The following is a 24,178-nucleotide window of genomic DNA, read 5'->3' on the forward strand; positions in this document are numbered from 1 at the left end:
TCAATGAGGATAGCAAATGGACCAAATGCTGCCCAGCTGCCTGTCTCAATTAACATACCTTTTGTCCTCGCTGGGCATCTGGGAGCAGGGCTCCCTGTGAGAACAAAGGAAGCCAAACAGAGAGGCTCCATAACTAAGGACTTCAAACGTACAACCTGTGAAAATGGTCATATTCCTGACTTCAGAAAGCAAACTGGAGTTGGTAAAGGATAGAGCTGAAATCAAAGGCTGGGAAGCAAAAGAAGATATTTGAGATATATAAAGCAGAACACACGGCTCTGCTCAGGTCACTTCTGTCTCTGCCTTTCTCCCTGCACACACCCATCTCCAGGCACCAGAACCCGGCTCTGCCCCCCCCTTTCCTCCCCAGCTCTACCCCAAAGCTTTCAGAGCACATGGCTCTGTTTTCTTAGGCACTTCTCTCTTTCTCTGCACCCCCCCCCCCCCCATTTTTACCTTTCTCTCATTGATTCCCATCTAAACATACACACAGATACAGCATTGTACTATTTCCTGTACTAACTGAGAGCCTATATATGTACTGTACATACAATATACTTTCCATATATATCCAAACCTGTTTGGATTGTGTATTCTTTGGGAACCCACTGCCTCTGTGAACTGGACCCGACTGCCTCTACGAACCTACTGCCTCTGTGAACTGGACCTGAGACCATCCCTAGACAACGATTGCTGACAGCCTACAGCTGAATATTAGGCCTGTTGTTTCTGCAATTAATGAGGCATGCCACTATTTGAAAGTTGGTTCATTGGCCCTGTTCTACTAATGGCCTTTTGACATACCAGCATTCTGTATTACGTGGATCCTAAAGCACATTAAAATATCTATATACCTCTGATGAGTAAGTCTAGTAGCGCTATAGAAATGTTTAATAGTAGTAGTAGATTTCCCACATAGCAGCAGTCTTTTGGTCAGCCTCTCAGGCCATATCATGTAATCAGTGGTTATAATAGAGTAGTTCAAATGTGTAGACTGAAGTCTATGGAAGTGAATGAAATGATCATTAATGTGATGTCCTCGCATAATAAAAAGAACTGACAGGCACAGACATATATCTAGCTGAAGCAATTAAACAACAGAGTTATTTTTCCAAGTTGTGCATTTGAGCATATCCATATTTTATATCATTTCTGTCACACTAGGATATTCATATTTTCCAATTCAGTTCTGCTTTGGATCATAATATTAAATTTATTCTGTTTAATGTGAAACAGTATAAGAATCTAAAGAAGAAAATGTCATTCTGCATTTCAGATTGTCATATGGAACAGAACTGCTTTTTTAATTTGAAGCAAATACTATATGATAGAAAAATCTGACAGGTTTTCACCTTGTTACAGTGTTTAATTCTGCAGAAGAGAGTTTCAGTCTCCAAAAATGGCAGTGTGCAATAAATTGAAGAATGTAGATGTGCGGGATAAAAATCTTTTAGATAAACAAATAATTCAAACATTTAGCCATAGATACAGAGGTGTAACTACCATTGAGCAAGCTCAGCAAAATGCCCAGGTCTGCCCAATGGTAGGGGTCACCTGAAGCTGCACATACTTGGTATACTTGGTCCGATCCTCCCCCCCCCCCCCCCCCCCGCACCCTCTGTTCATGGGTCTGGCATCACTCCATCAACCCCTGGGCCAGGTCTGGCATTGCTTCCCCCCCCCCCCCCCCCCCCCGAGCCAGGCTTCCACACACTGCAGTGGGAATTGCAGCAGTGACAGCCTGAAAGCTGCCATGTTGGCTGGCGGGGCCTTACCTCTGCCACATCCCACCCACAGGAAGTTGCATCAGAGAAGCGGGTCACGGCACAGAAGAGACCCCATCAGCCAGGAAAGGAAGAGAGAAGCTGGACATGGGGAGAGGCAAGGACACAGAAGAGATGGTAGACATGGGGGGGAACTGGGATAAGGATAGAGAGGGACAAAACTGGAAACAAAAGGAGGGAAAGGGACAAAGAGGAGAGATGCTGAACATGGGGGGAGGATAGGGACAGGGACACAGAGGGAAGATGCTGGACAGGACAAATAGGGATTCAGAGAAAAAATGAATGCTGGACTTAGAGAAAAGAAATGTCAAAAGGATAGGAGATATTGGAGAGAGTAAGACAAACAGAGAAAAGCTGAAGAGAGACACCAGGATCAAAGCAATGCTCAGAAAACAAAGGTAGAAAAAAGTATTTTTTTCTAAATCTATTAATTGTAATATGTCAGCTTTAAGTATTGTGCTTCATCATGCCCTCCCCTCTCATCCACACTGCCTTGGGAGAGATGGTGTTAAAGAAGTCCCATCTCAAGTTTTCCTTCTGGGGCCCATTCAGTCCTAGCTACACCACTGCACAAATAGGGTGATAAGTTTACAAATCGCCCATTTCCATAGATTAATGCATTTTTACCAGCTCAAACAGAGTGGAGTAGCCTAGTGGTTAGTGCAGCAGACTTTGATCCTGGAGAACTGGATTCAGTTCCCACTGCAGCTCCTTGTGACTCTTGGCAAATCACTTAACCCTCCATTGCCCCAGGTGCAAATAAGTACCTATACATAATATGTAAACTGGTTTGAATGTAGTTGCAAAAAACACAGAAAGGCAGTATATCAAGTCCCATTCCCTTTCCCTTTGATAATTACCCTCAAAATTGAAAGCACTTAAACCTTGTACAGTTTTAGGAGCAAATAGTGATTTGCTCAAGGAAAAAAAGTTTGGGGGGTTTTGACTTTTTGTGGGGGGGGGGAGACTTTTATTCGGTTCATTTCACATTTGTGTTATGCGCATTACAATTTTGGAACATATGCAAACCAACTATGTGCATTAATTCATAAATTAACAAGCAGCACTATTTTATTTATTTATTTATTTATTTACCACTTTTTTTTAAGGAATTCACTCAAGGTGTTGTTCAGCAAGAATAAGTCAAACATTGGCAATAGGCAATTACAGCAGTAAAAATATTCAAATAACAATACAAGGTATGGCATAGTGTGCTACATTACAATGTCAACAAAACATGTAATAAAACATTTTAATAGACAGCATAGGGCATAAGCAAAGATGAAACATATAGATAGATAAGATAGAGTAATTAGATTAGAAAATAAGGGGACTAATTTAAAGAAAGTAGCATGCAAAGGCCAACCAATGAGACTGGTAAAGATTGTATCCTATGGAAAAGGGGCTTGTTGTACAGAGAGACTGATCCTGTTGATCCTAATAGGCCCTGGACAGCAGGCAAGCAACTTATAGTGGCCAGAGCATACAGAGAACAACATCTACAGATTGCACACAACATTCCACTAGTAGGACATCAGGGGGTGACATGCACACGCACTACATTGACCCAGAACTTTTATTGGCCGGGAGTATCTCGAGCCGTAGCTTGCTATTGTCAAACTTGTGATGAGTGCCAAAGAGTGGGTAAGACCCAAGACCACCCCCGCGCACCCCTGAAACCTTTACCCATTATCAGTGAGCCCTTTGAGAGAATAGCTGTGGATATAGTGGGGCTTCTAGCTGTCCCTAGCTAGACTGGGAAAAGATATATATTGACAGTGGTAGACTTTGCGACCAGATATATTGAAGCGGTAGCCTTATCCTCCATAAACTCAGAGAAAATTGCCACTGCCCTGCTAGAAATATTTTCCTGGGTAGGATATCCATGAGAAATACTCTCAGACCAAGGGTCACAGTTTATGTCTGAGTTGATCCAGAATCTGTGGGCACACTGTGGAGTGAAATCTGTACGTACCACACCATATCACCCTGAAACTAATGGGTTGGTGGAGAGATTTAATGGTACATTAAAGCTCATGTTAAAGACTTTCATAGAAACAGGAGACCAAGACTGGAAAAAATACTTACCCTACCTACTGTTTGCATACAGAGAGGTACCTCAGGAGTCTACAGGGTTCTCCCCATTTAAGTTGCTTTATGGTCGGAGAGTGAAAGGGCCCCTGGACCTAATAAGAGAACATTGGGAGAGGAAAGTTGATACCTCTGACATCCCTGTAATTGAATATGTAGTTAATATGCAGCAGAAATTAGAAGAACTTGTGGGTTTTGTCAGAGATAACTTGCAGGCAGCCCAGACTAAGCAAAAGACCTGGTATGATTATTAGGCCCAAAATAGAGAGTTTTATGAGGGCCAGCAGGTACTTGTTTTAGTCCCAGTTCATCAGAATAAACTTCAAGCTAATTGGGCGGGACCTTACAAGTTCATAAGACACCTGAATGATACAAACTATGTTATACCTTTGAACTCTCAAGACAGAAAACAGCGTACTTTTCATGTAAATATGTTAAAGGCCTATGCAAATCGCACAGCTATGGCGCTAGCTGTATGCAGTCTACCAGAAGAGTGTCAGGATAGTGAGCCCATACCTGACCTCTTAGCAGAGATCTTACCAGAGGGATCTATACAACAAATTGTTGTGGGAGAGCAACTAACCCCCACCCTGAGACAGCAGTTAGAAGCAGTATTGCAAAAGTATGCTGATGTGTTTTCCACTAAACCAGGACTTACTCATTTGGCTAATCACAATGTAAACACGGGTGGCCATGACCCGCTGAAGCAGGATCCCTACTGAATATCTGCTGAGATGGGGATGCAAATAAAACAAGAGATTGATGAGATGCTAGGTGTTCTCAAGAAGTCTCAGTCCCTCGGCTTCTCCTATAGTTCTTGTTCCCAAGAAAGATGGCACAACCCGCTTCTGTGTGGATTACAGGAGACTTAATGATTGTACTATATCTGACACCTATACATTGCCCCGGATGGACGAGTTACTAGACCATTTAGCTGGGGACCAGTACCTGACTACAATGGACTTTAGTCAGGGGTACTGGCAGCAGGGGCGTAGCCAGACACCCAATTTTGGGTGGGCCTGGGCCTAAGATGGGTGGGCAGAAGCACTCCGCAAGTGATTTGGTCTCTCCCTCTCTCAACTGCATGCCATATGGTCCTTCAAACATCAGCCCCTCCCCTGCATACCTCTTAAATAGCAGATTTTCACCGACAGCGAGCAGCAACTAATACACACTGCTCATGTTGGCCTCACAGCCTTCCCTCTGATGTAACTTCTTGTTTCCGCATAGGCAGGAATACATCAGCGGGAAGGCTGTGGGGCTGGTGTGAGCAGTATGTATCAGTCGCTGCTCACTGCAGGCATCTGGTATTTACAAGGTATGCAGGAGGGACAGTTGTTGGGAGTTTTCAGCTGGTGGGGCTTGGGGAATCCCTGCCAGCTACATCATAGATATGCTGCTACTGGATGGGCCTGAGCCCAAAATGGGTGGGCCTGGGCCCACCCAAGCCCACCCTTGGCTACGCCATTGACTGGCAGATCCCCTAACAGCTGCTGCTCAGGAGTGATCAGCATTTATTAACCCATTTGGTCTGTATGAGTTTACTATAATACCTTTTGGAATAAAAAATGCCCCTGGTACATTTCAGTCCATAGTGAATTGTCTGTTAGATGGCTCCAGGAGCATTCCAGGGCTTATCTTGATGATATTGCTGTGTACAGTCAGACTTGGGATGACCACCTAATCCATTTGAGTGGAGTACTAGACCGGATCAGGGAGGCCCGTCTGACTATAAACCCCAGCAAATGCCAGGTGGGGATGGCAGAAGTGCAATATTTAGGGCACAGAGTGGGAGGTGGATAGCTTCTAGCTGAAGCCTGAACCAAGTAAGGTGGAAGCTATAGAAACTTAGCCTACTCCCCAAACTAAAAAGCAAGTGTTGGAGTTCCTTGGAACAGCAGGGTATTACAGGAAGTTTGTGCCTCAATACAGCACCATAGCCAAGCCCCTAACTGACCTGGCTAAAAAGAGACTACCCTGAATAGTTACCTGGTCGCCAGAGTGTGAAATGACCTTCCAGTCATTAAAGACAGCCTTAGCTACTGATACAGTACTAGCTGCACCTAACTACCAGCAAAGATTTGTGATACAGACTGATGCCTCGGCATATGGCATTGGAGCTGTACTCAGTCAAGTTAATACCAGAAGGGAAGAGCACCACATTGTATATCTAAGTCGCAAGCTCCTTGACAGAGAAGTAGCCTATGCCACTATTGAAAAGGAATGTCTGGCCTTAGTGTGGGCCCTCAAGAAGTTACAGCCATCTCTGTATGGGTGAGACTTTACTTTCATCACAGATCACAATCCGTTGGTCTGGCTGAAGAGGATCTCAGGAGAGAATAGGAAGCTACTCTGGTGGAGCCTGTCCCTGCAAATGTACAACTGCACCATACAGCATCGGAAAGGCAGTGAACACAGTAATGCTGATGGCATCTCCAGAAAGAAAGAGCCAGAACTGCCCTAACATTGGACTATAGAGATCCGATCAGCAGTCTATGAAGGCCACAGTCTGGGGCAGTGGCATAGCCAGACAGCCAGTTTTGGGTGGGCCTAAGCCCAAAGTGGGTGGGCACAAAATTTTCTCTGCTCCGCCCTCCCTCCACCACTATACCCACCATTTCTCCCTCCTCTCCACCCCTATGCCTACCATTTCTCCCCCTCCCCACCTATCCCCTCTGTATGCAGCATGTGTCCCTCCCCTCCACCTCAAACACAGCCAAGACTTCTTCCTTCCTCACCCCTCCACCCCTTTGCTGCATCTCCCTCACCCACCAACCAAGCCTCATCTTTCCATCTTCCCTCCCCCCTGTGCAGCATCTTTCTTTCCATCTTCCCTTCCCCCTGTGCAGCTGCTGTGTCCCCCCCCCCCCCCGTCTTCCCTCCCCCATGCGACATCTTCCCCCTCCCCCTCTGCAGCTGCAGCATCTCACCCTCCTTGCAGGCCCGCCCAGCAGCAAAGTTCCTGACGGCGATTCCAGTCGCAGCGATTCCCACACGCTGCCTGCCGGCTACCGCTCAACAATCTCCTTGCGCTACTTAAGCGCTAACCTGGAAGTCTCTCCTGCAGAGGAGAGACTTCCGGGTTAGTGCTTAGTAGCGCAAGGAGATCGAGCGGCAGCCGGCACTGGCAGGCAGCGTGTGGGAATCACTGCGACTGGAATCACCGTCAGGAACTTTGCTGCTGGGCGGGCCTGACTCAAAATTGGGTCGTGGCTACGCCCCTGGTCTGGGGTCTCTCACTTAAGGGGGAGGTGTGAAGAAACAGTGGGGGCCTTTTACTAAGGTGTGCTGAAAAATGGCCCGTGCTGGTGAAGACGTGTGTATTGGACACATATAGGTCCATTTTTCAACGTGCCTGCAAAAGAGGCCTTTTTTGCCGAAAATAGATGTCTGGCCAAATAAAAAATCAGTGTGCATCCATTTTGGGCCTGAGACCTTACTGCCACCCATTGACTTAGCAGTAAGGTCTCACGCATTAACCGGGTGGTAATCATCAGTGCGCATATGTCACGTCTGTTGTTGTTACCCCTCCCAGGCTTACCTTATTTCTGGCGGTCAGCTTCTAAGCTGGCTTCTGTCTGGTCTTTCTAGGTTAGCTCTGTCTCTGCCTCTGTGTGCTGGCTGCTTCCAGCATGGCTCTGATTGCTCCTCTGTGTGTCACCTGGGTATGTTGAGCCTCTCTATGCTTCAGTATGCTTTCTGCCTGCTTCTTGGTTTGTGCTCCCCTCACTCTCTGGTGGTCAGACCTGGTGGCTGCATTGGATTGTCTGTGTGCTGTTTCCCGTTCCAGACTTCAGCCCAGTCTAGTCCGGATCTTCCGGCCTGCCAGACTTGCTTGTCTTGTTTGAGCCTGCACAGCACCTGTAGCTGCCTGAATCTCAGCTGCTGCTGGGCTTATTAGCCATTTGGAAACTCTCTGCTTTGCCTTTGCATCATCTAAGGCCCCTGGTATGTTGGGGTGCTGGGGCACTTCTGCCTAGTCCAGTTTATAGTCTGTAATTCTTGCCTGATTCCAGTTTAGTCTTTGTGTAGCTTTGTGTTCTGTATTGCTTGTATTCTGTATTCCCAGTTTTGTTTCTTGTTTGTAGTTCAGTGTGTAGCAGGGGCGTATCTGCGTGGGGCCACAGGGGCCTGGGCCCCTGCAGATTTCGCCCTGGACCCCCCTACCGCCATCAACCCTACCCCACTGCCGATGCTTACCTTTGCTGGCGGGGGACCCCAACCCCCGCCAGCCGACTCGAGGTCTTTAAAGTTCTTCTTCGTCCTCCGTGGCCATGCTGCTGTTGAAAGCTGTTGAATCCAGTTCAGAGTCTGATGTCGCAGGGTTGTCTATGTTGCCGTCTGCACATGTGGAATGATATATGTTGGTAAAACGAAAAGGAAGTTTAATGTGCGTATTATTGGACACAGGCTGCAGGTTACTAAGGGTCCCTTTTACAAAGATGTGCCAAAAAGTGGCATGTGGTAGTGTGAGCGTGTTTTTTGGAAGCACACTGGACCATTTCTGCACCCTGACTGAAAAAAGGGGTTTGGGGGGGGCAGGAAATAGATGTACAGCAAAATTACAACCAGCATACGTCTATTTATAGCCTGAGCCCTTAACACCATGCATTGACTTAGCGGTAAGGGCTCACGTGTTACCTGCGCGGTAACTGTCCAGTGGGCACCAACTGCTGATTACAGCCTGGAATGTCCCCACGGTAGAAAATAGAAAATTATTTTCTACTGCAGGTTTTTTGAGTGCGCCAAACTTGGAATTACCGCCAGGTGCTCATACTAGCCAGGCGGTAATACCGATTTGACGTGTGCTGCATGTATGTAGGCCTTTATGCACCTTTGTAAAAGGGCCCCTAACTGCCTGGCTAGGGTCAAAGTTCCCATTTAAATACTACCTTCCTCATATCAGAAGAAAATAGATCTCATAAAGCTGTCAAAATGCAAAGAAATGTCCCAATATAACAAAGTGAAGATAAAAGCATATATGAGAAATTGATTGCTCACCAGTGTAGCACAAAGAATAAAGCTCCCAAGCGGTGAGCTGTCTTTGTCAAGCAGCTGCAGCTTGACACATAGGCTGCCTTCAAATGCAGGTTACTAACTGCCTGGCTGGGGTCAAAGCTCCTATTTAAATTTTTCTTTCCTCTACATGTCAGAACAAATTACACATCCCACAAAGCTGTCAAAATACACAAAAAATACCCTAGTATAACAAAGCAGGAATAAAAAATATATCAAAATTGATTATTCACCAGTGCAGCACAAAAAATACCGCTCACAAGCAGTGAGCTGTCTTTTCAAAACAGCTGCAGCCTGACATACAAATGCAACTTAATCAGTGCCGGCCGGGGTCAACGTTCCCATTTAAATACTTCCTTCCCCTACATATCAGAACAAATTAAATATTTAATATTCAAATATCTACCACATCTTCTATAGTATTAAAATGTGTGTATTTTCTATTTGGATTCACTCCTACAGGATAACAAGAAAGTGCATACATACTTTAAAACTGTTACCTGGTTATTAAAAAACACTAAAAATATAAAATTACTGCCAATTAAAAATAGAAGATGGCATATGAAAGCCCACCTTCTAATTAGCTATAATGCTATATATTTTAAATGTCATCAGGGCTGTAAGGGGTTCAATACCATAACAGCAGTATACTGTCCTGACACAAGAAAGGAGGGTTTGGTCTCCAAACATTAGTCAAAAATGTATTAAAATTAGTCCAATAAACATTACTTCCATTTTCTATATTTATTAACACAGATACCACACTACTTTATCCTAAACTAAAAATAAAATTCATTTTTTCCTACCTTTGTGGTCTGGCCGTTTACTGTTTCTAATTGTGTTGGTCCCAGTCTCTTGTTTCTTCTTTCCTCAGTCTTTCACTTTCCCCCCTTTCCATCCATCGTCTACCCCCTCTCTCCCCCTTTCCATCCAGTATCTGCCCCCTCTCTCTCTCCTTTCCATCCTTCATCTGCCCCCTCTCTTCCGGCGTCTATTTTCTCCATTCATGTGTAGTTTTTCTCCTCTTTTCCCTTTCCCTCATCTCTGTCAGTATGCCTCTCCTTCCTCTTTCTTCACTCTCTTCCATCCATATGCAACTCCTTCCTCTCTCTTCCCTCTCCTCCATCCATGTCCACCATTGTTCTTCTCTCCGCCCCTCCATCCATGTTCATCTCACTTCCTCTCTTCCCTCCCCGCCATCCATGTTCAGCATTTTCCCTCTCTCCCCTCCATCCATGTGCATCTCCTCCTGTCTTCCCTCCCCTCCATTCATGTCCATCATTTCTCCTGCCCTCCCCTGCATCCATGTACAGCAACTTTCATCTCTCCCCTGCCCTCCCATCCATCCATGTTCAGCAACTCTCCTCTCTCCCCTGCCCTCCCCTGCATCCATGTTCAGCAACTCTCCTCTCTCCCCTGCATCCATGTTCAGCAACTCTCCTCTCTCCCCTGCCCTCCCCTGTATCCATTTCCAGCAACTCTCCTCTCTCCCCTGCCCTCTCCTGCATCTATGTCCAGCAACTCCCCTGCCCTCCCCTGTATCCATGTTCAGCAAATCTCCTCTCTCCCCTGCCCTCCCCTGTATCCATGTTCAGCAAGTCTCCTCTCTCCCCTGCCCCATGCCCTCCCCTGTATCCATGTTCAGCAAGTCTCCTCTCTCCCCTGCCCTCCCCTGTATCCATGTTCAGCAACTCTCTTCTCTCCCCTGCCCTCCCCTGTATCCATGTTCAGCAACTCTCCTCTCTCTCCTGTCCCCTGCCCTCCCCTGTATCCATGTTCAGCAACTCTCCACTCTCCCCTGTCCTCCCCTGTATCCATGTTCAGCAACTCTCCTCTCTCCCCTGCCCCCTGCCCTCCCCTGTAGTCATGTTCAGCAACTCTCCTCCCTCCCCGTCCCCTGCCCTCCCCTGTATCCATGTTCAGCAACTCTCCTCTCTCCCCTGTCCCCTGCCCCCTGCCCAGCATCAATGTTCAGCGATTTCTTCCCTGCCCTACCTCTTAAAACTAATTTTACCTGACTGAACGAAAGAAGCAGAGTACAGCTGGCTCCGTCGTCACCTTTCTTCTTCCCTCTCAGCTGTGGTCACGCCCTCATTTCCTGTTTACGCAAGGGCAGGAGCACAGCTGAGAGGGAAGAAGAAAGGTGAAGACGGAGCCTGTACTCTGCTTCTTTCACTGCCGTTCAGTCACCTAAAATTAGTTTTAAGCGCTGGCTGAGCGGCAGGAAAGCAAGGAGGGCAGGTTTAAAAATATTGGGGGTGCTTGAGCACCCACAGCACCCACGGAGTCGGCGCCTATGCTATTGGACACACTCGGTTGTGGCTGCCTGTCTGGGGGGGGGGAGAGGAGGAGACCCTGAGAATGGGTGTGTGTATCCCTCATGGTCAAGGGCTCCCCATTCTGTGCATGTTCTCTGGATTCAAAAGTTGTCTCTATTTTCACCAGGTTCACGGGTATCCACATCCGGTAGCTTTTCTCCCACTTTGCACTTCATGTGTCTCCCCAGTAGGTTCCATCCTTCTTTATGTGGTGAACTCCAGTCCCCTTTTATGAAGTGCCCACCCATTCTCAAGGTTGCTGGAGGTGGGGAGTGGGGGAAGCATATATGCACTGAATGTCTTTTCCACATTATTCAACACAGTCCTATAATCCTCCATAATTATGGAACAACATTTGTAAATTCAATCCTGCAAACCATTTTCTAGGTGGCCACAGGTGCGTGCCTACCACGGGCTTAAGTCCTTAAGTCATGGTGAGGGAGAGGGGTTCTAGTTACAGTTCCTGTTCTAAATTACCTACAGGTGGCTATAGCGTGGTGCCTATATAATTCCCCTAGCCTGTGCCCTTCAGTACCTGATTTATTATATTGCAATTGTGATGAAGTAAACATCCATCTAATGCTTTCACTGTTGTTTTCCCTTTTCTCCTCAACAGTATATACCATTGCTGATACATTCAATGTGAAAAGATGACCCAGCTGTTTGTAGATCCTTCCTGGCCCTCACCAATGTTGGTTGGTTGTGGGTAAGGTTGCCTGCTGAACAGAGAGCAAACAATAGTCTAGGCACTGCCTATGCTTATCTGCAAGTTTGTACTTCGCAGATTGCTAGTGCTAGTCACTGTACCTATTATTTAGACAGCTCTTTGCTGTGGGGCTGTATAGTAAGGGGGGAGGCTGGATGGGCATTTCTGCTGATGCAGCTTGGAAGGAACAGGTGGCCTTCTACATGGCCACACTTATGACACATATGTACCTACGTTTCTGTGTCACAGTTGACCTGTCATGTAACCCAGAATGCTGCCTCCTCTCACATCAACCCCAGCATTTGATAATACCACATATGTAGTGCACAAAGTAGAGACACAGACCATGGTATAGAAAAAAAGTTAAACTTTGTAATATATTATAAAAAATTAACTATTTACAAAAAATGTTCTTTTCCATCATTGAGGGTTCTCCCTTCCCTCCATGGCCCTTCTTATAAGGTCTATTAGCAGCAGCAGGAGATGGCCCTGTATCCCTAGCTGCTGCTGTACTGAGTGCCGCAGTGCTGCCACCTCCAGCAGCAACTGATTTTGTATAGCAACCAGTTGCTGCAGGAGTTGCAATACTGTAGCACTGTTGTCCACTGGTGGTGCTGGTGCTGGTTGCTGCTCCTGCTCCTCCTCCCCCTCCAGAGGAGGCATATCTGCCCATTCATCGGACCCATGTGGCACCTCCCATTCCCGACCTTCAATGAGGACCACGTTACTCTGCCTCCTCAGTGGGGGTGGTCCTCTGTTCTGCTTCTTCCTCCTGCCCCACAGCCTCGGCCTCCTTCTCCTCCTCCTGCCCCACAGCCTCCTCCTCCTCCTCTGCCACCGGTGCTGCCGCCACTGCCTCCTCCTCCTCCTCCTGCTGCTGCTGCCCTGTGTATGTAAAAGGATTATCCTTGAGATCAGCACATCCAACAAGGTTTGCATAGTGCAGGAGTTGGCTGGAATGAGGCAAGGATGGGGAAAGGTGTGGTCAATGGTGAGCCCTGGGGTATACGCCTGGGGTGTAATATGCATGAGATGACATGACAGGGAACCCTGGAAGCTGGTCTGACACAGAGTTCACAGGATGTGTTGGAAGGGCACAGTCATTCCTCAGCAGCATCTTAGCATTTTGAGTTGTGACTATGGTTGGATGACCATTCTTTTTTTGGGTGGGGGAGCAGTATTTCTTTAAATTACTTTAAACTCATGACATCCACTAATGAATACAGAAACAAAAAAGCAACACTGGGCCTTCAAGATTGAGATGATCAAAGTCTCTTGCTTATTAATTGACGGATAGACCTGACATGTGCCGTGTTTCAGCACACTGGCACCTGCCTCAGGGGTGTAGACATAAAATAACAAAAAACAAACCAATATATATCATCATATAAATCATACATTCATATGTAGTACACATATAAAATGAACTTATTACATATAGATACTTCACTTTAGACTTGAGTGTGACATATGTATAACAAATAAATTAAAATTATACACCTAATAAGAAACATATGCATCCTAAAACATGTATATCTAAAAACATTAATAGGCACTGTCAGCTAGCACATTTGCTTATTTCCGATCTGACGAAGAAGGGCAACCTTCGAAAGCTAATCAAGAAATGTATTAAGTTATGTCCAATAAAAAAGGTATTTTCTTTTCCATGTTTTATTTTGTTTGATTTCTATTGATATCTTAAAAGTGGACTAACACGGCTACCACACTCCTCTACTAGGGAGAACTTAGGAAATTGGGACTGGACATCCAAATGGCAGATGAAATTTAATGCGGACAAATGCAAAGTGATGCACATTGAGAAGAATAATCCAAATCATAGTTACCTGATGCTAGAATCCACCTTAGGAGTCAGCACCCAAGAAAAAGATCTGGGTGTTATTTGTAGACAGTATGCTGAAATCTTCTGCCCAGTGTACAGGCAGTCAAAAAAGCAAATAGGATTCTAGAAATGATTAGGAAAGGGATAGTACACAAGATCATGAATACTATAATGCCTCTATATCGCTCCATGGTGTGAACTCACCTTGAGTATTGTGCTCAATTCTGGTTGCTGTATTTCAGAAAAGATATAGCGGAATTAGAAAAGGCTCAAAGAGTGACCAAAATGATAAAGGGGATGGAACTCCTCTCATCTGAGGAAAGGCTAAAAGAGGTTAGGACTCTTCAGTTTGGAAAAGAGATGGCTGAGGGGGGATATGATTGAGGTCTACAAAATCCTGAGTGGTGTAGAATGGGTAAAAATGAATTAATTTTTCATTCCTTCAAAAAGTACAAAGTCCAGGGGACACTCAATGAAGTTACATAGAAATACTTTTAAATCAAATAGCAGGAAATATTTTTCACTCAAAGAATAGTTAAGCTCTGAACTCTTTGCTGGAGGATGTGATAACAAAAGTTAGCATGTCTGGGTTTAAAAAACTTTTGGACACGTTCCTGGAGGAAAAGTCCATAGTCTGCTATTTAGATAGACATGGGGGAAGCCACTGCTTGTCCTGGGATTGGTAGTATTGAATGTTGCTACTATTTGGGTTTCCCAAATGAAAGGATCAAACAATTAAATGCAGGGATCTCATCAAATTAGTGTACACAATTAAAACCCAGCACAACAATTTTAAGTACATATCTTTATTTCTTCAGACCTCAGTGGCAACTGTTTTCACATAGGAACACAGTCCAATATCTTCATCGGTCATAATTTTATTAGTGTTTAACTATTCATTTATTTTGTAAGCTTTGATTAATTTTCATCCAACTAAAAATAGTACATAGTACTTACCTGCGTAGAGGGATCAGCAACTGTGTTCCTATGTGTAAAGAGTTACCATTGAGGTCTGAAAAAATTGATTCTATCAATTGCATATTCAGAAATAAAGACATGTAGTTAAAACATGTTGCTCTGGGTTTGAATTGTGTACTATTTGGGTTCCTGTCAGGTACTAGTGACCTGGTTTGGCTATTGTTGGAAGTAGGATACTGGACTAGCTGGACCACTGGTCTGACCCAGTATGGCTATTCTTATGTTTTATGTTATTGTAAACCGCTTTGATTTCTATGTAGATAAGGCTGTATATCAAGTATTTTAATAAATATGAGTGCAATCTCATTTTCAAAGGAAAATTCCCTTTGAAAATTTGCACACAGAAAAATCTCCACACCTACTTTCACTCCCTTGACCTAACTCTGCCCCTTTTGTGTGCATATAGCACTGTGAAAAGGTGTAAAGTACTTTTATTCAAAAACATGGGAAGCAGTAAGCAGTAATCAAACTGGGTAAGCACTCCAGTGCAAGACTGCACAAACCAAAGTGGGTAAAGCAAACCAATTTCACATCAACTCTTTATAAACAGACATTGTTTAGAGAAAGTAAAGTGTCATTAAGTTTTATGACAACTCAATTTTAGGACATTTCACTTTCTCAAAATATTGTTTATAAAATGTTCACATAAAACTAATTTACTTTGGCCTGCTTTGTTTATGTAGCTAGAACACTGCCACAGAAATGAAATTCACAGACACCTGGGAGACAATTATAACACATTTTTGACAAAGATTCACATTTTACATGAAAGTTTTCCATGCCCAGGAGGCCAAATGATAAGCAAAAAGCAACACTATTTCTCTTAACTGGTGTAGGCAGAGTTTAGAGACAAATAAAAGATGTTCCATAGATCTGAGGCATACTGCCCATCTAGAGACCTTGGAACACATGAGACATATGAAAGATATATATTCCATTCTTAAATGAACTGACAGCGTATAAACAAAGGAATTAGAAAGTCTGCCATGAAGTTATGCTGATTCTTCTGTAATAGAATAAACAGGCGTTAGAGACTTTAAAATGCAGAACTCAAAAAACTGTCTTGAGAAACAGAATGCAGTGGAGGAGTAGCCTAGTGGTTAGTGCAGTGGACTTTGATCCTGAGGAATTGAGTTCAATTCCCACTGCAGCTCCTTGTGACTCTGGGCAAGTCACTTAACCCTCCATTGCCCCGGTACAAAATAAGTACCTGAATATATATGTAAACCGCTTTGAATGTAGTTGCAAAAACCTCAGAAAGGCAGTATATCAAGCAGTGGCGTAGCCAGACTGCCAATTTTGGGTGGGCCTGAACCCAAAGTGGGTGGGCACAAACTTTTCTCTCTACCCCCCTCCCCCAGCAAAATTTAGTCACACTAATCAGATGCATTTGTCACACAGGGTAAAGTGCTGCTTTTCAGTGCATCAGATTTCAGACAATTTATTTAATAGCCTAACACCCTTTTCAATGAGCTTTCAGAGGCCAAAACCTCCTGCCTAAGGTCAGTATAATGCTGTTACAGTATCCTCTCCTGACCTAAGGAAGGAAGTATTGGTCTCTGAAACTTTATTAACAAAGGTACCATATTACTTTATCCTAAATTAAAAATAAATTTATTTTCTTTACCTTTGTTGTATGGCCATTTACTGTTTCTCATTGTGTTGCTCCCAGTCTCTAGATTCTGCTTTCCTTCATTTTCACTTAACTCTTCTGCCACGGTTTCCTGGCCATTTCTCATTTTTCTCTCCTTTTTCTTTGCTTTCTTCAATATTTTTCTGCCCCTCTCTCTCTCTCCAGATTTAATTCATTCTTACTATCCATTCTTTAATTTCCTTCATCTACTTATAGCTTTTCATCTTTTTCTCACCCTTGTTCTCCCCATGCCCCTTCCTCTTATTCTCCAGTCTTTCACTACTCTCCTTTTCCATCCAGCAGCTCTCTTCTTTCTCTCCTCATCCTTCCAGTGTCTCCCCTCTTTCTTTCTGCATTCTTCCATCCAGCGTCACCTCTTTCTCCCTACCCTTCCATCCAGCGTCTTCCCTCTTTCTCCCTACCCTTCCATCCAGCGTCTCCCTCTCTCTCCCCATCCTTCCACCCATCTACCCTCTCTCCTGATCCTTCCATCTAATGTCTCTCTCTACCTCCTTCTAACCAGTGTCTCTCTATCTCTCTACCCTTTTCTGTTCAGTGTCCCTTCTCTCTCCACATCCTTCTAGTCTCTCCCCTTTCTCTCTGCATCCTTTCATCCATCTCCCCTCTTTCTCTCCCCATCCTTCCATCCAGTGTCTCTCTCCCCATCCATCCGTTTTCCCTCTTTCTCTCCCCATCCTTCAATCTGCTTTTTCCCTCTTTCTCTCCCCATCCTTCCATCTGCTTTTTCCCTCATTCTTTCCCCATCCTTCCATCTGTTTTTCCCTCTTTCTCTCCCCATCCTTCCATCTGTTTTTCCCTCTTTCTCTCCCCATCCTTCCATCTGCGCGGGCTTGGAGGAAAAGTGGGCGGGCAGTGTCTGTGCGCTTGGGTGGGTGGGCCAGAGCTGAAATTGGGTGGGCCTGGGCCCACCCAGGCCCACCCGTAGCTACGCCCCTGATATCAAGTCCCATTTCCCTTCCCTTCATTTGCTAGGTAGTTGAAACAATGCAAGCATAGAGAAACTGAAAGAAGCAAGATAAAAGGTTGAGACCACTAGAAGCCAGTTTGAAGAAAAAACTTCTCAAGAAATGTAATAAAAGAAAATCAAGCAGAAAAGCAGCACAAGTCAATGAGAAATATAAGCTGAGTACCAATTTCTGATAAGAATACAAGAAATGTGGGCACACTAATCATTTTTAGCCTGAATGTGTCGATGTCCAGACAGTGAGTACACTGAAGGAAAAGATATCTAGCGTACCAGCACAACAGAATAATAAACATCATAAATATTCGATATGGAGGAGAGAATGGTGGCTTGTATTGTGAATAACACTTTTAACACCTTTCAGTTTTGTTCAGTGCACAGCAACTCAGGAGAATATATTCAGATACTGTGCTGTTAGTAACTATCTCTTCTAGAGGTTTACTCTTCTAGAATGGATGCACCTCTGGTACCTTTGGCATACTTCCTTCTCCTCCACTGCAACTCCAGACTCCGATCCTTTTATCTTGTTGTACCATATGCCTGGAATAGACTTCCTGAGTCAGTATGTCAAGCTCCATCTCTGACCATCTTCAAATCTAGGCTAAAAGACCACCTCTTTGAGGTTAACTCCTAATCCCTATTCACTTGTTCGGGACCCATGTCTTTTTTATCATTCCTACCTTAAGTAATTCCCTTATCCCTTATTTGTCGTGTTTGTCTGTCCTGATTAGATTGTAAGCTCTGGCGAGTAGGGACTGTCTCTTACATGTTCAAGAATATAGCGCAAGCAACAAAACCACAGAAGTGCAAAGAACAACAATCTCCTAACCATATGTCAAATTTTGCAGTATTCATTGCTCCTTTCTTATACTGTTTTTAGATTATATTTCCTGAATTTTTTATGTCCTAGTCCTTTTTTAAATATTGTTTAACCTTGTAGCTGATTTTATCATTTTATTGTAATTTTATTTCATTATATTTATATATTTTTCTTTTACAAGTCTGCTCTCAATAAATATTACTTCTATATTGGACATCCTTAGTCTGTTCCTTTAAGATCCTGATTCTGTTCCGACTCTCCTCCTGCTCAAGTGTACAGCGCTGCATACGTCTAGTAGCGCTATAGAAATGATAAGTAGTAGTATTCAGACTGTCTCTAACCTTGCACCTTTCCCTCTCCCTGTGTTCTACTCCAGTGATACTAGACTTCGACAGACCTACTGCTTTATAGTATAGTCAGCCTTTTTAGAGTGCTTCTTAAACAGATTTTGTAAATGAGAGATTGCATCTTCAGTCAAAAGCTCCACTCTACTGAGCTTTAGAAAACTGACAAAAGAGGTCCCCCCCCCAAATCAATGCCTCTCAATTCAAAACTACCCACCCCCCGAATACCTGGAAGCTCTCCTCACCTGGAATCTCTATATATTCATGCACCCCCTACCCAGAAATAAGCCCCCCCCCCATATTTAAAGGGCCCTCCAGTAGACCCCCACCTGCTTGCCCCCACTCCCCCCAGGTCTACCTTGTGTTTTCTCTGGGGTCTAAAAGAGCCCAGGCAGAGGCGATCTCCAATCACTCCTACCTTCACCGGCACCAAGTTCACAATTGTGTAATCACTTCAGTGCTCACGTGTATAGTGCTTGGGTGGGGTTAGGACAGAGTGGAGATAGAAACACAAAACTATCCATACAGTGGTCATATTCAACTACTATACAGAGAGTCTATGCATTTAATTTAGGCCTGCTGAAAAATAGTCCTAAAGTACTTCATATGTAATAGCTGAATATCACTGCAAATATGGATAGCAGCTGGGAGGACTAGGAGGCATGCAATGAAGCTACAAAGTAGTAAATTTAAAACAAATTGGAGACATTTTTTCTTCACTCTACGTGTAATTAAACTGTGGAATTTGTTGCAAGAGAATGTGGTAAAGGTGATTAGCTTAGCAGGGTTTAAAAAAAGGTTTGGACGACTTTCTAAATGAAAAGTCCATAGCCCATTATTAAAATGACTTGGGGAAAATCCACTGCTTATTTCTGGGATAAACAGCATAAAATGTATTGAATTTTTGGGGGGACCTTGCCAGGTATTTGTGACCTGGATTGGCCACTGTTGGAAACAGGATGCTGGGCTTGATGGACCTTCAGTCTGTCCCAGTGTAGCAATACTTATGTACTTTATATATATATATATATATATATATATATATAGATAGATAGATAGATAGATAGATAGATAGATAGATAGATAGATAGATAGATAGATAGATATAGATATATATATACATATATATTCAGCACCATTGACTATATGTGTAATGGTGCTCAATATACTTTGAGTAGGTTAAGGATAAACCCCCAGGAAATAGGGACCACATCTGAGAGGCAGGGTTTCCAGATTCCTTAAGCCTCTAGTTGTCCATCAAAGGAAAGAGTGGTTTCAAGGGAGGGACTTGAAAACCCATGCAGTTAGGAAGAAGCCTAAGGGTGGGGACAAGAAGAGTGAGAGAGGCTCCAAATCCAAACACTGAAGCGAAGCCAGGAGATATGGACTTAGAGGAGACATGCAAGCAAAAGGCTGAGGCAACAGTCCTAAAGTTACAGAGGAAGACCTGGCCATGAAGATAAGTTTGTGATCATTTTATTTGATTACTCTTTTACCCAGAACATGTAAGACTTTGTGGCTTTGTTTGCTCAAGACAGAGATGGAGGGGCCAGTGTGTCAAAGAACACTGCAAGGGAGGTGGCTGCCACAGCCCTTAGGGCTAAGGAGTCAGGGCTGTATCTTTGTTTTGGTTTGCTTTTAATTCCCAACCAGTTGGGTGAGAAGCATTTGGATGATACAAACATACTAAGGAAACTATTAACCAGATTTAAAAGAAAAGAAAGTGAGAGAAAAAGAGGAGGAAGTGCAAATGCCCTATTGGGGTGAGTGGTGGCCCCAAACCCTTGTTAAACTAGGGTTCCTTGAGAAGAAGAAAGCCCTAATGAAAGAGACTGTGTGAATAAAGTGTTGAAAACCCCTAGCTGGAGAATTGCATGGGTAAACCATTTACTTAAGCTAAGACTGTGTTTACTATTGGAAACCATAATAAAGCACTGTGTTATTGTTGAAAAGAGGCTAGTTCACAAGCTGTTTTTGATGGGATGTGGCTACTGGAGAGAAACATGGTGGAAAGGATCTAAACTGTGCCAAGAGATGCCCTGCCCTTGACATTATATCCCCCCAATATTCAGCCAGTGGCGGTCAGTACTTTTTAAATGCTTTATTTATTTATTAGGATTTATTTACCACATTTTGGAAGGAAATCGCTCAAGGTGGTGTATTCCCGTGCACTCCGCTCCATGGATAAATCCTTCTTATCTGTTCCCTTCTCCACTACTGCCAACTCCAGGCTTCGCGCCTTCTGTCTCGCTGCACCCTACGCCTGGAATAAACTTCCTGAGCCCCTACGTCTTGCCCCATCCTTGGCCACCTTTAAATCTAGACTGAAAGCCCACCTCTTTAACATTGCTTTTGACTCGTAACCACTTGTAACCACTCGCCTCCACCTACCCTCCTCTCTTCCTTCCCGTTCACATTAATTGATTTGATTTGCTTACTTTATTTATTTTTTGTCTATTAGATTGTAAGCTCTTTGAGCAGGGACTGTCTTTCTTCTATGTTTGTGCAGCGCTGTGTATGCCTTGTAGCGCTATAGAAATGCTAAATAGTAGTAGTAGTAGTAGTAGTGTACAGCAAATATAAGTCAAACATAAGCAATAGACAATTATAGCAGCAAAAATATTCAAACAACAATATAAACTATGACATATGCTACATTACAATGTCAACACAGTGTGCAGTAAATCATTTTAATAGACAGTATAGGGTGTAGGCAAAGATGGAAACATCCTATATAATAAAACGCACCTCCAACATTCTGAAGCTGACTGCATGGCTGAGGCATTCCTGCTCTCTGTATTCATCTCCTGAATAGATATCACGTACTTCCGGGTTCGTCACAAGCAGAAGTGACCAACCACATGAGGTTTCTCGGCTTCAGAATGTTGGAGGTGCATTCTATTAAATAGGATTGGTCAGTTCCTTGAAGCACAGCGTCCTGCACAGTAACGTTCAGACACCAGAGAGAGGGAGAGAGGGGTGGCCTGACACCAGAGAGGGGAGAGGAGGTATCTCTGTCACACACACACTCTCTCTCTCACAGTCAATGTCTTTCTCTCTCTCTCTCACTCTCACACACTCTATTCACTCTCTATGTGTCACACAGTCACTCACACACTCTCTTGGTCTCATACACTGTCTCACAGAGAGTCTGTCTCACACACACACTGTGTCTCACATATGCACTTGCATACACTCTCATTCTCACACACACACTCTCTCTCTCACAGACACACTCGCCCCCCAGACTCACTTTCTCTCACACACACAGACACACTCGCACATTCACTCTCTCTCTCTCTCACACTCTCACATACACTCTCTCAAACATACACACTCCGAGGAAAATCTTGCTAGCGCCTGTTTCATTTGTGTCAGAAACGGGCCTTTTTTACTAGTATAGATAGAAAAGGTAAAGTCAGAAGTGTAGACAGGTTGAAGATGCTGGGGGAGCGAACAGTGGACCGCAAATGGCACCGGCATGTGTTTTAAATGCAACGGATCGCATAAAAAATAGGCACCAGCAGAAGTCCATTTGGGAGCGGCCACTCCCATAGCACCCCCTCCCCCTCAGCTATGCCTCTGGGTAAAGGAACAGGAGTCAGAAAATAAGGTACTAATTTAAAGAAAGTTGCAAATGAGGCCAGAAAGATGCTTGAATATTATCTTAGCTAAGGTAGGAGGATCATAGGATAGGAGGAAAAGTCCTATTGTGGATTAAAAACTGGTTGAAGGATAGGAAACAGAGAGTGGGGTTAAATGGGCAGTATTCACAATGGAGAAGGGTAGTTAGTGGGGTTCCTCAGGGGTCTGTGCTAGGACCACTGCTTTTTAATATATTTATAAATGATTTAGAGATGGGAGTAACTAGTGAGGTAATTAAATTTGCTGATGACACAAAGTTATTCAAAGTCCTTAACTCGCGACAGGATTGTGAAAAATTACAGAAGGACCTTACGAGACTGGGAGGCTAAATGGCATTTAATGTGAGCAAGTGCAAGGTGATGCATGTGGGAAAAAAGAACCCGAATTATAGCTACGTCATGCAAGGTTCCACGTTAGGAGTTACGGACCAAGAAAGGGATCTGGGTGTCGTCGTCGATAACACACTGAAACCTTCTGCTCAGTGTGCTGCTGTGGCTCGGAAAGAGAATAGAATGTTGGGTATTATTAGGAAAGGTATGGAAAACAGGTGTGAGGATGTTATAATGCCGTTGTATTGCTCCATGGTGTGACTGCACCTTGAGTATTGTGTTCAATTCTGGTCGCCACATCTCAAGAAAGGTATAGTGGAATTGGAAAAGGTGCAACAAAGGGCGACGAAAATGATAGCGGGGATGGGACGACTTCCCTATGAAGAAAGACTAAGGAGGCTAGGACTTTTCAGCCTGGAGAAGAGATGGCTGAGGGGAGACATGATAGAGGTATATAAAATAATGAGTGGAGTGGAACAGGTGGATGTGAAGCGTCTGTTCACGTTTTCCAAAAATACTAGGACTAGGGGGCATGAGATGAAACTACAGTGTGGTAAATGTAAAACAAATCGGAGAAACTTTTTCTTCACCCAACGCGTAATTAAACTCTGGAATTTGTTGCCAGAGAACGTGGTGAAGGTGGTTAGCTTGACAGAGTTTAAAAGGGGATTAGACAGTTTCCTAAAGGACAAGTCCATAGACCGCTGCTACTAAATGGACTTGGGAAAAATCCACAATTCCGGGAATAACATGTATAGAATGTTTGTACGTTTGGGAAGCTTGCCAGGTGCCCTTGGCCTGGATTGGCCGCTGTCGTGGACAGGATGCTGGGCTCGATGGACCCTTGGTCTTTTCCCAGTGTGGCATTACTTATGTACTTATGTACTTAGGAGTGGATAAACATGGCCTGCTATAGTATGTGCAGCCGGTAACATTTCTTGTGTATGTGTGTGACCAGCAAGTTAGTTGCATCTTCCATTAAGGCCTGGTTGAAGAGCCAAGCTCTCACCTGCTTCCTGAAGTAGAGATAGTCTTGTGTTAAGCAAAGCCTTTTGGGGAGTGGGCTACTCCACAGAAGGCTTGCTTGCGAGTATCACATCATGCAATGTCCTTTGGAGATGGTGTAGTTAGGGATACTCCTTGGGAGGACCTTAGTGACCTTGGAAGAAGATCTGTTCTTCAAATACTCTGGGTCATTTCCTTTAAGGGCCTTGAAGATCAAACTAAGCCACGTTAGCATTTTTAGTACTTTCTTTTTTGAGTCAAGTTGATTTCCTAGTCAAAGGCAGAGCAAACCTCACTACGAATATTGAAGCATCTAGGCACTGAGTTCATCACTCACAGATTATGTATGGTCATCTATTATTGGACACACTTTAAATTAAAATGAATGGATAACTGAACAGGATGCGGTTGACTTCTTTATATTCTGTCTAAGAATAACGAGGGGAAAGGCAGAGTGGGAACGGAGTCAGACTCTTCAAAACAGGCGAGAGAACGCTATTGGTGGCACACTGTTCTACAGTGACATAAGTTTGAGGAAATTGTGGCCCAAAAGTACCTGCAAATTCACTCACTTCATAATATATAGAAATCTCTTGATTGATATTTAAAGGGTTCTTGATCTCTTTATTTTCGTACTAGTAAAAAAGGCCCGTTTCTGAAAGAAATGAAACGGGCGCTAGGAAA

The sequence above is a fragment of the Microcaecilia unicolor genome, chromosome 7, assembly GCF_901765095.1.
Source record: "Microcaecilia unicolor chromosome 7, aMicUni1.1, whole genome shotgun sequence".
NCBI lineage: Eukaryota > Metazoa > Chordata > Amphibia > Gymnophiona > Siphonopidae > Microcaecilia > Microcaecilia unicolor.